Source organism: Drosophila santomea, chromosome 2L, assembly GCF_016746245.2.
Source record: "Drosophila santomea strain STO CAGO 1482 chromosome 2L, Prin_Dsan_1.1, whole genome shotgun sequence".
Lineage (NCBI taxonomy): Eukaryota > Metazoa > Arthropoda > Insecta > Diptera > Drosophilidae > Drosophila > Drosophila santomea.
The window spans coordinates 2452588-2466682 of record NC_053016.2 but is presented as its reverse complement, the minus strand read 5'-3'; the positions used below and the strand labels follow the sequence as shown (position 1 = coordinate 2466682).

General features: G+C 45.1%; 1 protein-coding gene across 3 annotated transcripts in view; it reads right to left on the bottom strand.

Annotated features, from left to right (window-relative positions):
* The window catches only part of LOC120452526 (protein decapentaplegic), a 32603-nt gene that overhangs the window by 6930 nt on the left and 11578 nt on the right, over nucleotides 1–14095 (bottom strand). Inside the window, exon 1 of one of the 3 annotated variants that reach the window (XM_039636818.1) lies at nucleotides 2496–3318. The exons of 1 other annotated variant lie outside the window; for it this stretch is intronic. The gene's annotated coding sequence lies outside the window, so the exon portion shown is untranslated. Of the gene's footprint in view, nucleotides 1–366; nucleotides 1580–2495; nucleotides 3319–14095 lie in introns of those variants that run through there. One more of the 3 variants, XM_039636800.2, reaches the window with a different exon arrangement.

Genomic DNA, 14095 nt, shown 5'->3' with positions numbered 1-14095 from the left:
TATAATATGTGGCAGAGTACGCCAAGCCAATTGAGTTTGAGAACATTCGCCAAATATCCCATTACCAATTCCTATGGACAATTTGAGTTCTCTCGAATGACACGACTGAATGCCACATGCCATCGACAAGGCGAACAACCCGAAAATTCCTCGGATCGACGAGTACCATATTTTCAATATCAAATGAACTTGGCTCGATATCGAATGCACGACTGCCATTATGCAAGGGTTTTGTGTGCAGTTCTCACAAGTTCAGATATTCACCTCCGCCCCTTTTGTTTCACTTTTGATATTTTCTTCTTGTTTTTTTTGTGTTTTTTTTTGACACATTTACATAAGCTTAGTGTACGAAGGCCCGGCACTCACCTCAGTCTTATAAAGTTTCCTATGGTCGAGTGGTATCTTGGTCGCTTGATATTGGATCTCCGGGTGCCCGTATCGCTCAAGTCGAATATCGATACGACATGTGTTCGCTTATTAATTCGAAAGCCGTGTGATGGATCGCCCGTTTGGTAATGGTAATGGTAATGGTAATCGTAATCGTAATAGTAACGGTAATGATAATGGTAATGGTAAAGGTGAAGGAAAGCAATCAAAGTAGGAGCGACCAACTGTCTCGTGCACTTTTCCACTGAATTTATGACGGGGGCTCGGAATCGGTTCGGATTCGAATTTGGATTTGAAGTTGGAATCGGAATGGGATCCGTTATCGCGGCGAGCGGCTTTCGGCTTTCGGTTACACTTCGATATATTTGCACAATTTACAGATGTTTATGGCACTGCGGCCGTTTCGCTTTTCAAATAAATCACGCTTGTGTAAATATCTGATAGGGATGTCGGCTACTGTTTTCCTCCGATAATTGTAGATGAAGTAGATCGAGTTCTTGTTGAAAATAGTGTTGCCGCATTCGAGGCGCACCTGGTCGGTTGATGTGGCTGCGGTCGGAATGCCGCGGCACATGACACTCTGGCACCCTGGGGTCGGGATCTGGATGCGGATCTTGGTGGATCTGGGCACGGGTTGGTATCCTGGGGGATACACCTGTCACCCGGCGGCTCCTTGGGCGGACGGTTCGCAGGTAATCCACATATTTTGCCAATGACACTCGCGAAACGCACTATGTTGAATTGAATGGAATTGTTTCTGGGGGCATCTCCAGTATCTGTTTCTCTATTCGAATCCGAATAATCAGTATCTGTTTCAGTATCTGTATCTGTTTGTTGTACTTAATTCGTATTCACAGCTTTATTTGCTTTGGCTGGCCGTTCGGATTTCAGGGTTTCCCTTTACAACCCGTCAGTTGACATTCCACACACCCAGCTGAAGACACACACTCGCGCACAACAACAATCTCTTGGTGCCTCAATTTCTTTGTTTCCGCACGGAGATCTTTTGGCGATCGTAACGCTTCACGTCGCGAATCTGTCCGATACTTCTTTCTGATATTTGTATTTTTTGGGGGGCCCGAGAATTTTCCTCGAAAGCTTTGGGTTCACGCCAAGTGGCTCACTTTCCGCCGCTCATTTCGCTATAGATTTAAACTCGATCAGCGCTGTTGAACGACTAACGCCTTTCTGTCTACCTCTACCTGATTCCGATACTTCAGATACTCGGCTCGGTTACAGATACATCGGCGCTGCGAGCGCGCACACACACACACAGATACACACTTCGGCAGCTCCACTCCACAAGAGAGAGAGAGAGAGAGGGCCACGAGAGTCGTAGTAGCCGAGAGAGACGAGTCGCCGATCGCGAGAGGAGAACTCGGAAAGTTGGGGCTTTAGCCCCATCTCCATCATTATCGCGATCATGATCACGCATCTCGTCTAGCGTTTCTCGGACTCGGATTCCCAGCCAGCGCGACGTCAAAATCTTCCTCGTTTTTGCGCCGCTCTCTTGAGTGACCACACACACACTCAGACACTCACACACACACACTCAACCAGTTAATTGGTCGACGTTCTCTGCGTTTTTGAGTCTTTTTTTGCTCACAAGAGAGAGAAACTCACTCACTCACGTTCTGAGCTTTTTAAAATCTTTGGGGCTTCAGCAGGGCAGGCATTTTGGAAAACTCTAAGTGCTTACTTTGGGGCTCGGCTTGTAGGGCGAAATGAAATCTGTACGCTTGTTAAAATGTAGAATACACGCCAAAGTCATTTAAGGAAATATTCTAAACTCCTACAATTCCTAAATGTTTAAAACGTATCTTGAAACAGTCTTATTGTTTCGCACTATCTACTAAACACTTGGAAGTTTAGTAAAAGGCGATATGATAGAACGGCTTTTAAGAACTTTGGGGAACAATCACTTTCCTTAATAAAAGCATTGCGTTTTGCTTGAACAAGTGCTGCCTTTTAAGCAAGCTTGTGACTCATGAACACAATAGTTTTATTATTTATTTTGGAAATGGAACCCAATATGTTTCATATTGCGCTTTAGTCCATTATATTATATTATAGCTCAAAAATCGCTTCCACAATCGCGACCTACTTACATTTGACACTCCTGCGAATTAAGTATCCAATCAGCCGAGTCGTTTCCTTCGGGCAGCAGAGTGGAGCATTTAGCTCTCGGGGATCGGGATGTCGAGCTGCACGAGCGCAATGAGCCAAGTACGAAACCAAACTGTCTGCGCATTCCTGGAGTCTGGGACCTCGGATGCTCGGATGCTCAGATGTTCAGAAGATCAGTTCTTCCGATGCTCGGATGTTCAGATGTGCCAGCCAGCCAGGCAGCGATGGTATAATGACGATGATCACGATCATGATCACCGATCCACCGCACATGCCATGCTATATGGCATAAGATGGCACAAGTGCGAGCGAGAGAGCTCGCTTTCTGTGTGTGTGTGTTGTGTGTGTGTTTAGGTAACGAAATCCTTGGCAACAACACAAACAGAAAATGAAATCAAAAAGTCAGGAATTAGTATAATTTTATTGGTCGGAAGGCAAGAGGTAAAAAAAAGGGCAGCGGTGGCAGCCATAAGAATGACACATGCCGGCTCTTTCGCACTCAGGCACACAGATACGCACACACACACACACACACAGGGCCAGCTAAATGCATTTTAACTGCCTTTTTGTTGTTGCACTTGTTTGTTTGTGGAGATGACTCTACGTTTAGTAACTCGGGGCTCATTCCTTCTTTCGACTCGAAGGCGCGTCTTCTTGGGCCTCCGAACACCCGCGCATGCGCAGCCAACGTGGCTCTGCTGCAGTGCATTGCATGGCCTGTTGCAGCTGTTGCAGATTGTGCTGCTGCAGTTGTTGCAGTTTTCGCTGCTGCACTTATTACCAACTGAGCAGGTGCTGCGAACCAGCCAAGGAGACGACGGCTAATGGGGTTTGGTAGGTGGAGCTGGCTTACAAACTCACACAATGCCAAAAAAAATCTGATTGGGAATGATAGTAACTTTCTTTTGCATTCATTCTGAGTCTGGAACATTCTGTAAGCTGTATTCTTACCAAATTACTTACCGAAAGATATCTGTTCCTTAAATCTGTCGGTTTCGTTTCAAGACTTACAAAAAATACCAAGAAAATTTGTTTCAAGCAAGTCCAATAAGGTGCCTTTGTTTGGCCGCCGGAAATGAAGCTCAACTGCGAGAAAACCCAGTTTATGCCCTACTCAGATCCTGGTCCTCATCCATTGAAGATCGTTGGCGTCGTCTGGTCGATAGACTGACCAAATGGAGCATTGCCAGACATTGTGGCTATACCTCAATGTACTTTACTTCACTCTACTTCGCCACACATGGTCAACTGGCGCCAAGGCTGCTTAAGTAGCCTTTGTTCCTGTCCAGTTCTTCACTTGTCGCCGTCTGTCCGGCTCTTGTGCTTCCCTACTTACGCAGAGCATCGAATTTCCTAGCTATTTCTATGGTTCTATGGTTATGGACTACTGCTCCGAACTATATTACATTAGTTGCTATGACAAAATACAAATTTGTGTAATTAATGAACATTCCATTCCAAATATCTGATCACTATAGTGTACAGTAATGTAAGACATCATTATGATGCGAATGGTAATTCTTTATAAATGTATATGACCGTGAGTCTCCGCTTTGGCTGCCTAACCCCATGATGCCCCACCTCCCCGCGGTGGTGATTCATGCCCATTGGCGCACAGAAAAACTCCAGAGCACTCCACACAGATACAGATACAGAAACAGATACAGATACATTTGCCGCGAAGAAGGCGGGCTCCAAAGTTCGTGGAGATCCTTTTGTATGTTAATCGTCTGTCTGATTTGTCCGTCTTTCTGTCTCTGTGTGCTCTGCTCTTCAGCGCCGTTCTTGAGATGGATATGTGATTGTGATGGTAATGGTGATGATGGTAATGGTGTTGGTGTTGGTGTTGGTGTCGTTCTGTGCTCCTCCTTCGATTCGTTTGGTCTCTTCTGCTCTCTCGCTCTGCCGCTGCATCATCCGGCAGATAAACAGATACAGATACAGAGACATTGGCCCTGCGGAATGCCGGCTCTCCTGCACTCAACTTTAATGGCACTTAATTACCTTTCGCACGGCCCTGCTTATCGGACCACCAGAAATCGGAGTCCTTGAGCGGCTTATCGCCGCTTGCCATCCCTGGCGCTACTTTCACTGGACCAAAGGAAACCAACAAGTGACGTTCGAAATTCCAAATACGAAATCCATTATCAGCTGCCGTTCATTTATCAAGTGCTCGTGTGTCATTTGTTGAAGGCAAGTGCCTGGCAAAAACATCTCGCAGCGCAAAAACTCTCGAGTTCTGGATGGGAATGGTTCTCATCCCGATCCTGGACGGGGTACCAGACGGCGGTCCACTGACCACATGCCAGGACCTCGGGCACAGCAGGATCGTCCCGATCCCGATTCCGATCCCTTTTTGCATTCTGTTTTCCCTGGCACGCAACGGGGGCGTGAGTCCTAATTGTCCTCGAAGTGGCTGGGAACTGAAAGAATGCGGGTTCCTTGGCGTAGGATAGTTTAATCAAAGTCTAGAAGATGGACACACTTGACAGTAACTATCTTTGATCATTTAGGTGTCCCTTTTCTGTAAAAACTCCTTCCCTAATATGACTTCTAATAAAACTTCTTATGTTTAGCAACCTTCAGTCTTTTAGTAAGTATTATGATATCTTTTACTAAACTAAGCCACAATTATGAAATATAGCTACATGATATTTCACCCCGAATGTGACCGATTGAGATAAGGGTGTGCTAATAGAGATATCTATTTCCCGAAAACTTTCCTCCCCCAATTAGGCCTTATGTTGCTATTATTACATGGTCTAGTGTTTCAGCTGTTTGCACACACACACAGTGAGGTTAACCAAGAAATGGACCTCATTAGGGGATCTTTTATACGTGTCCATTGATTCGCTCCGTTTCTTCTTAGCTGGCCAGCTAATCAATTACCATCGAGAAGCAGCCAAAAGGAACAAAAGTCGCCAAACAATGCCGCTTGGCACGTGGACATTCGTCGAGAGCCTTTCACTGCCTTCAGTTTGATGGAAAGGTGACAGTCGCAGTCACTTCAGGAAAACCAGAAACCGAACCTCCTGAGGCAGCCGCAAAACTGCAATAACAAATACAAAAACACCATCCGATACAATCCGATTCTGAATCCGAATACGAATCCGATTCCAATTCCTACGACCATCAATTGTTGCTCGACTGGGTCCCTGGATTCTTGTCTCTGGATGCTCCGCAGCGTCTTTTGTTCAATTAAAACGTTATTATTGTGTGTTTCGCTCTGCGATGAATGACAAACTGGCGGTAAACTGCAACTGGGGACTCAAAGTCTAAGTTGCATCTTGTGAAAGCTGATCCTGAGCGTTTTGTAAGAAGCGGGGCATGGATATGGGTTTCGGTCTGCGTTTTTTTTTTAGCTTGGTTTTGGTACTGGTTTTGGGTTCGGAGTCCGGGATCCGGGATCTTGTGGTAATTCGATGCTGCCGCCAATGTCCCTTCCTTTGTTGTCGTCGGAATCGTTTTGTTTGTTTATAAATTGGTAACAAAGCCTCCTCCTTCGCCGGCCATTAGCCATCAGGATCGGCACTTGATTTATGCATTTTGTGATCGGTAACCCGAGACCTTGAAGCGTTTTATTAGCGCCAGTTAATAATTCCCCTGGGAACATTGTAATTTCCAATGGCCAATGGCTCCAAATTAAGTGCAATTGAGTATGGGTGGTTCATACCATAAAAGATCTTCTGAAGTCTATTACCTTAACTTGATTGATGGCGCTATACCTTATTATTTACTAGAGTTTTTTATACTTTTTTCTATGACTGGATACACTTTCATAAACTTTAACGTAGTTGATCTTTGAGACATTGTATTCCTAAACAACTTTGTGCATAATAATGAAGTCTTCTCGCACTCGTCAGCGGCGTGAAGCAATCCATATAGGAAATGGGGAGGAGGGAGCCACATGGCTCCACTTTATGGAAACAGTTTGAATTCGAATTAACACAGCGGGCAGCCCGCATAAGCATTAAAAGTCAATTGCAATTAAGTTCGGTTAAGCATGCACGTATCTTTTTGTAGGGGGTATGTGCGAGAATATCAAAGGTGGATGGCTCGAAGCCCTCTCGAGTGGGCCACAAATCAAATTGGCTCCCTGATCCGGGGATCGAATTGAAATCTGTGCAATGGGTAAGGGGGGATAGGGGGATCGGAGATAGGGGGATCGGGAGCTGTAGCGCCATCGATAAAACTTAATGGCCACCATAACTGTTGAGCCGAATGGCGGCAAATTGCAGCGCGCATTCAAATTTATTACTAATTGGGTGTGAATTGCAGGCAGTGCAAGTGCTGCATATGCAGCATGCAGCATAATCGAAATGGGTGCTAATTGATAGGCCTTTGATCTGCGGCCTCTATTTATTTACAGCGATTGTAAAACAACGGATCGTGCATAAAACAAACATTGCATGGGCAAACGGGAAAATGGGCATGGGGAAATCGAAATGGGAAGCCACTACCACCAAATGGGTAGTACTCCACGTAATCGCCGGGTCTTCGTGGGTCTGCAGCCAATCCGTTGACTGCACATCAAAATCATCATTAGCACCGGCGCTCTGCAGTTGCCAGTTGGTATTCGTGATCTGGAATCTTGGATTCAGGACTAGGAACTAGGGGTTCTTCGACACATTCACGTAATGGTCGCATTACTGTCAAGTGGCCAACGGAAGGGAGACATCAAATTTTATGATTTCATAAATATTTAACCAGCGATTCAATCTCTGGCAGTTCCACTACAGTTTGCCCCTCGTTCTCAAGAGTGCCTCCTTGTTTACACTAACTATTTCGGATCAGAACGCAACAGAACACATTAATTTACTTTGTCTTCGGGCTGTAAACACTCGTTTCATTTACTGTTGCCAAGTCTTTGGCGTTATCTTCTGGTCTTGTTGCTGCTACCACATAAACTACTCGTAATGGCGCAATAATCGCCACTTACATAAATGTTGCCTAATATCCATTGTTGATTTTTATGCATCGGCACTTAGCTTTTGTTTTCCACTCGATTTGTGCAGCTTATTGTATCCCCAATAATGGAACATCATATTTTTCGGGAGCCATAAAATCAAAGCTGTTTTTCGTGTTCATATTGCAGGGTGTTTGAGAAACAGAGGATAGTTTGGGAAATTATTAATTTAGAAATTTAGCCAAATGTGGAATAGAACTGCCTGCCTGAGTCTTCTAAGCAACTGTATCTGTATCTGGGAAATGCCAATAGAATGGACTTTCGCACTCTACCTACTTCCTACTTTCGTCGTTCGTCCTTTTTTATCTGAGCGATGCCCCCGATTCGAGCAGAGTAAACATCGGAATATCGACGGATCCATAAAGTTATGTTACATTTGCCATGCTCAGGCCCAATCAAAAGTACCATAAAATAGGCGATCTAGCGATCACTCCAATCCAAACGAAGGCGGGCGCTAAACTCGAGACGATATTGCCAACTTTGTTGCCAAGATGATAAAATCGTTTGAGAATCTGTCACCTTGTCGCCATAAATTCGCAACTCGAGGTGGCAAAAAACCACAAAACAAGCGAAAGATGAGGTGCCGATGATGGCGAACATAACATACACACTCGTATGTACACAACACACAATCAACATCGAAATTGAAATCGAAATGGGGAAGGAAAGTCTGGGAAGGTACTAAAGTTTACATACTCTTAGTCTCGTAAATTGTAAACAAAATTATTGCAGCGATTGCCGAAATAAGTGCAAGCGCAAAATGAAATTCAATTTGAGCGAACTGCAAATGCAGTTTTGTTTGTTTGTTCGCGCGGTTTTTGCACTGCAATGCCGCTGTTGCTGACCCAAAGAAAGAGGGATTGCGAATCAGCCTCGATTTCGGATCGATTGTGGCATATTGGGTCTATTTTTACCCCCGCTACCACTACCAGGCAGAAACCTTGTTTATTTATAAGGCCTGTGTTTGACATTGAAAATAATTTATAAACTCTGTTGTCCGCGCACAATTCATACACTTATGCACTCCGCCATTCACGAGCTTCATTCATAGGGAATCCGCGGCTCAACACACTCATTACCAATGCAATTGGCAGTGCCGCGCGGCACAGATGTGCTGCAGCATCGGGCTGCACTTAACTGTAGGCCCAAAAATGGTTAAAGCCATTCATGTCAGGATCGGCAAAAAGGAGCCGCATCCATCAGTATGCAACATGGGGCAGCAACATGTTGAGCAGCCGCAATGTTGCCGCAACAATTCCGGCCAATTGCTGCGAAATGTTGCCACTGCCAGCTGGCATCTTGTAAATGCGCCGCATGACAATGAAGCCAACTGAAGCCTGCGCCTCGCCCCATCCGAGTCCCCAACCCAATCCCCAATACCCATTCCCAATCCCCATTCCCCAACCCCATCCTCATCCCCGTCGATCCATCCCGTTTTGGGCAGGACAAGCTATTCTCCTCCGATCCGTTCTAGTCTCGTCTGGTGAATGGCTCATGGCTCATGGCTCATGGCTCATGGCTCTGACTAACTGGCTGACTGGCTGTCCACAGTGCGTATGAATGGAGACAGCCGCTCGTCATCAGCTCTGCAATCAGAGATGGCAGCGTGAGAGCCTCCGATAATGACCATTTAGATCTATTTGGCTCAGAAATACAGATCCCTAATGTTGGCAAAAGTAGTGGGCCAAGAATAACTGCAACTTTAGGTAATAATTCTGAAAGTGTAAAGCACTTTCTTAAATCTCATTTGACTTAATAAGATCTTCAATTAGCATACAGACAATAGCTATTAAAAGTAGCCATATATCTAAAGGCACTTGTACTTATCCTTTCTTCCCATAAGTAGTACTACATTTTTTCAAAAACTACCAACTCCTTTCCTTGGCCATCAGATACTTAAAGTTACAACAATCCATGGCGATAAATCAAGGCTCTGCAGCGAGCATCTGATGGCCGATCTTATCGAAGGTGCCATCTCGATTCTGGGATCTTGGCAATCTTCTAATTTCGCATGCAGCCGCAGACTCGGACTCGCCTCGATTGCCAGATCGCGTGCATTGCTCATATATGGCAACGGGCGCGCATGGCGCACGTTTTAATTAGGATAATGAGTTGTTTCCGGGCTGACATCGGCGGAATGAGCTCCTCCAGCTCCAGCTCCAGCTCCAGCTCCAGCTCCAGCTCCAGCTTCAACTACAACTCCAGCTACAGCTACAGCTCCATCTCCAGCTGAAGCAGATTCATTCAGAGTTGGCCAGCTCAACTAGTTGTTGGCCATCAGCAGTCTGGGCCATAAATGGAGGTACCATGTTGGAATTACAAATCGTTGTAAGTTTAATTAAAAATTAATAAATTTATGAGTTGCCATTCGCATTAGCCATGCCAATTGTCTCTGGCCAGGAGCAATGCGCTGCAGCGATGCTGAAATGCAGCAATCTTGCAATGTTGCAATGTTGCAATGTGGCGATGTTGCACTGTTGCGATGTTGCTGCCTGGTCCTCATTGATTTATGACTGCTCCTCCGAGAGAAGGAGAGACTGCCGGGCGTCTGTTGGCCCTCATCTTCCAGGTCCTGCATTCCATCTTGAACAATTCCTGGCAATTTAGGAACGCATGTTCTACTTTCAGGGAGATAACAATAATCCTAATAAAAGTAAATAAAGTGTGATTCGAGTAATATTTAGTTTAGTTTTATATTCACTTCTTTCCATAGTAAAGTTAAGAAACTGACACTTCAAGGAGCACCGCCTTTGGGTGACGAGTGACGCGCTTCTTGTCCACTTCAGTTGACTAATTACCAGGAGCCAGGATGGTGTCGCCTGACAAGTATGATCTCCTTTCGGACGTCATTCACAGCTCGCCGGCTGTGGTTTTCACCATAGCTGGTTTTCCAGCTGCCACGTTGGTGGCCCGGCGCTAGCTCCTGGATTCCCAGTTTTCGGGAGCCGGTTCCCAAACAAATACCAAATATTAGCGCTTGCCCTTTCAACGATGGCTATTCCGATCCCGAAAACCGAACACCGAACCCAATCCCGTACTGGCACTCCGGTGATGTTGTTTAATTGCCGCTCTGACAGACGCACGCATGTCAAGTACAAATCAAAGCGAATATCACAAATAGATACAGATACAGCTACAATTAGAGATAGAGATACAGATACAGATACAGATCCAGATACATAGATACATCTATAATGCGGCTAGCTGCGTTTGCGTTAATTTTTTGTTTATTAGGCGGTAAATATCAAAGTTGAGCATAAATCAAATGCTGGCTGCTACATATCCCACAAATACAGGGGCACTGAGAGGTACTCTCGTTGTTCTCGTGTCGAAACTTTTCATTTTTCGACATTTTTTTTCCAGTTGGGCTCTCGGTTTTCAGTTTTCAGTTTTCAGTTTTCGGTTTTTGGCTTTTGGCAGCGTTAATTTGTACGTTCTACAAAATGCAACTTGTATCTTGTATCTCACGGTCTGTTTGTTTGTTTGTTTGTTGCTGCTGCTGCTGCTCTGTTTGTTTGCGTAGCTTGTACGCTCACTTGGCTCTGGGTTCTGTTTAGTTTCAATAACCATTTTCCAATTAACACGAAACGCGTGTTTTTCACGTTAATTAATACAGAACTTTTTATCAATATTTGCAATAAAAATCAATCAGCAGCTTTTGCAATTAATCAACATCAAAAGCAAGCGCTCCCCGGTCAGCCAGCCAATATATTTATGTATGTGCAGATACAGATACAGCTGCGAGCACAGATTTCGATGTGGAATAGATAGGTAGGTAGGTACACAGGTATCTCAGATACATTAGCCCACTAAGTACGAAACAAGAGGAACAAGTTGCCGCCACGCTTTTCTGCGTTGTTGGCGCCTTCCAGCGAAAAGCGTCTGTATTTTTTCGACTGACCTTTGATTGCTATTCGCGGTACTCAGTGCGCCTTATTCCAGCGTGCTTATATAAGCATTATATAAGCAATTAAAACTATTATCAATTGTACCGATTCCGGGTAGAACACGTGAAATTTATAGACCGAATTGCATTTAACTAAATGTACACGTAAACAATTGCCGAGAAAATATATCCATCCATCTGAGGATGAATGAATTATGGCTACCACTGCGAAAGAGTAAGTCAAGGTCATCAGAGTTAAGAGGTGGGGCTGAACTAAAATCAAATGCGCATATTGGACACCTTGAGGATGTATTACCCTTGATATTTTATGCCTAGAATATATAGTGCACCCATCGGCGTCACAGCCAATGCCCTTTGAACTTTAAAGACCACATCCGCACGCCTGAATGGCCATAGTTCAACAGCTGTTCGATCCGTCGGATCTTCTACGGTGGAAGCCACCCACCTCCGGATCGCAGACATTGACCAAGCGTTGAAATCAAGAGCATTAATTTATTACACAACAAGCAGATTGCTTCGCAAATCAAATGAACATTTACGGCGCGACCAGATACAAGATACAAGATACGAGAAAAGTGCATGGCAGCCGCATAATCAATACAATTTGTGCGTTACGCCTGGATGCGACGACAGACGAAAGAGAGGGGTACACAGGGGCAGAAAGAGAGGCATATATAGCGGGGGCGGAGTATACAGATTTGTTAGGATCGGTACGCCGGCAATAACCAACTGGGCATGGCAGCCAAAGGCAGCTCGTGCGGATCAGGAAAAGGTTAACATACAGCCAAGTGTTTGTATTATTTTGGTCTAATGGGAATATTTTTAAAAAGAAAAGATATGTAATGCCAAAGTTCAATGCACAAATTTGTGATAAGAAGAAAGTCCGATTTGTTCAAAGAAAGTGCCCTTAGAAAGGTTCAGCGTTCCAATGACCCCTTAAAATCGTATGGAGATGTGAGGGTGTAGATGAGGGTAACCATGTCCCTGATAGCAAACGCATGCCACCCACCAGCTGGGCAGTTATGCGCGGGGCCTTCCTGTCTTCGGATCGTGCCCTGCATAAAGTGGTACACTTAATTGCGCGCCAAAGCGATCCATCGCCAGCTACAAGCCCCAATCCCCAATCCCCAATACCCAAGTAGCATCCCCCACCGCCAAGCAAACAGATTGTTCCTTTTCTTCGTCGCCGTTTTTGCCCACGGCGTGTAGCGCACTTAATATTTATTGTTTATTTACACAAGCGCATTAATCGCAAAGCGCAAACGCGCCAAAAACGAGCAGCGCAATTCACTGTAAAGGCCCCGTCGACCATCCCCATCCCCATTGCCACCCAATCCTACTGCCCCACAACCCCCAGCATTTCGGATCGAGAGATTCCCAGCCAGAGAGGGCCAAGTTCCTAACTCAATTCGATGGAGGTTAGACAGCGAGGAAAATGCAAAACAGTGTGATGGAAATGTTCAATAAATGCAAATAAAGAAAAGCGTACAAAGATACATCAAATACATTGTATAGCAATGCTAAAAACAAGTTGGAATTATCTATTTCATATATTACAATTCATCCAGTCTTATGGTTGTTACTTGGTATCTCAGCAAGCCCTTGATGAAACATAAAACTGTAGTGTTTAATCCTTTATCCCACTGTCGCCTTTGCCTTTTGCCTTTGGACCACCTGGGCCCATGGTGATTTTGGGAACTTATTGCGTTTCAATATTTAGTTTGGAAATGAGCTTTCTTCGCACTAGCTCATTTAATTGCTAATTTATGGTCGCACAGGTAGCGATGCCTGTTTGAAGCGTTTTTGATAATGGCGATTGCTGATTTGTGGCCAAATTTTTGCAACTTTGTGCCAGCGGGCAGCGCAAAAAGCGACGATCGCACTGCTGCTCGTGGAACAAAAATAAACAAAATGCCCTGGAAATGGATGCGATTTGTTGCTGTCTTGTTGGGGAATTAAATGTTTGGCGGGGGGGATGGAGGTATCCATGATGGTTTTAATGTGTATGATGTGTATTTTCCCACCAAAAAATAGTTACTTGTCATCCGGGCCGAGCTTCATTAATTATGCAATCAGAAGTAGCGGCTAGAGCGATTTAGGGGCATAAATCACACGCTCATCATTCGAAGGCATTCGAACGCAATGTTCGACACAAAAATTTGCATAATTCCTGGAAGGCAGCGTCATCGTGCCGAAAATGCCCACAGATCTCCGGAGAGATCGGGGCGAAATATATGCTCGTCAAGTGGCTTAATAGCTTGGGGAAAACAAGTGAAGTTCAACAGTTTGGAGAGCACTCGAGAGCGCCGTCGAAAGGAAAACACTCCAGTAGTAGTGGCCAAGAATAATCGCAGATGACTCGGGATCGGGGGATCGGAATCCAATTCGGACTCGGATTTGGCTGTGCCAGTGCACTCCGGATCGGATTCAGCCACAGCCTATTGAAAATGAAAATAACTTAATGCAAAGTAAGCGGCCAACAACGACAACGCTCAACTGTTCATGAGCAAACAAGGTTGTACATGGAACACGGAACATGGAGCTCGCCGCACGGCCATCTCAGCTCGCTGGCTTCGTTGGCTCTTAACGAGGCCGACATCAAACAAAACGCTGGCCAAGCAACAGGCCAGAGTCACAAGGCAACAGGCAGCCAGCAGCCAGCGACCAAGAGCAAGACCAAGACCAAGACGAAGACCAAGACCAAGATC